The following is a 1,526-nucleotide window of genomic DNA, read 5'->3' as shown; positions in this document are numbered from 1 at the left end:
AATAAAATGTATCTGTTTCCACAATAATATTGAATCGTTTTCAACATTGATAATAATCAGAAATGTTTCTTGAGCGCCAAATCAGCATATGGATATAGACTTTTATACAGGGGATGACTGGGGAAACACAGGTGCATGAGATCATAATCAAACTAATACTAGACTGAACTAGGACAGGAACATGACCAAATAAGGGAAAACAGGAACAGAAACAGGGGCAAAACAGGTCCATGATCCTGACAGAAGGAATGGTCATGGTGAAACATCCAAACATTTAGTATCTCTGAAAAGCCCTGAATGTGCTCTGTACAGGACATCCAGATTTGAAAAAATGATTCTGAAAATTCAGTTTTGCATCACAGAAATAAATTGAATTTTAAACTATATTACAATTGAAAACAGTTATTTAAAATTGCACTTTTTTTGAAAAGAGACTTCCTTTAAAAACATTTTTAAAAAATTGTACTGATCTAAAAATTTGAATGGCAAATGGAAAGCGTATTTATTCAGCTTTCAGATGATGTATAAATCTCAATTTCAAAAAATTGACCCTTATGACTGCTTTTGTGGTCCAAGGTCACATATATATAATATTGAACTGACAGAACTGACAGAGTGGTGTTAGATGGGAGGTGGGAATCATGGGTTGGTGAGTTTAACAGATTTAGTGTCATCTTTCAGACTGGAGGGTAAGATAATATGTATCGACCATGCTAATCCTCTGATCCCTTACTTCTTCCCCTCTACTTACCTTCATTTAAACCTCTTTTTACCACTTACTGTCTGCCAGTTATAGCAGTTTTTTCTGCATTGGTTTATCCAGATTACAGCTAATGCCATGTTTGTGTGGTTGTTTTGAGGGTTTCAGGGTCAAACACAGACACTGTCACCAGACAAGCGTAATTAACTCTAGCCACCAGCCCACCTAGTCAAAACACAACAAAACCTACCAGGACAAGCAAGGAGTAATCTTTTCTTATTTTCGTAAACTAGTCTGCATATCTGAGTATCAGTTGGTCATTTAGTTGATCAGTTCTTTTTTTCCCCACTTCAGGTACAATCAGGGCCATAACCAGCACACTGAGGGACTACAAATATTTAGATTCAGGATATTTTCAGAGCTGATAAATTAATTATGTCTATACTAATTATGTGGTTACAGCTTTGTACCACATGATTAGGATTAAACAAAACTGTCTGTACCAATCATAACCTTAAGCCTAACTGTATAGCTCAACATAATTGCAAACTTTAATTTTAAAATCACTTTGCTTGGTGAAAAAAATAAAAAATAAAATAAAATAAAGATGAGACTAAAAAAAAGATGAGACAAAAATAAAATAAAGATGAGATTATTTCTCTCTCTCTTAAATATCAAACATTTATTTATTTCTTCTAAAAAATCACACAACAGGGTTGAACAAAAAGTGCAAACAATTTACATTAAGACATGATATTTTAAAATTGAATTTCAGTAAAAAAAATCATTTATTGTGTGTGTGTGTGTGTGTGTGTGTGTGTGTGTG

Source organism: Sinocyclocheilus anshuiensis, unplaced genomic scaffold (genome assembly GCF_001515605.1).
Source record: "Sinocyclocheilus anshuiensis isolate Anshui unplaced genomic scaffold, SAMN03320099.WGS_v1.1 scaffold1161, whole genome shotgun sequence".
NCBI lineage: Eukaryota > Metazoa > Chordata > Actinopteri > Cypriniformes > Cyprinidae > Sinocyclocheilus > Sinocyclocheilus anshuiensis.
The sequence above is the reverse complement of the archived record's forward strand: the minus strand, read 5'-3'. Positions refer to the sequence as shown.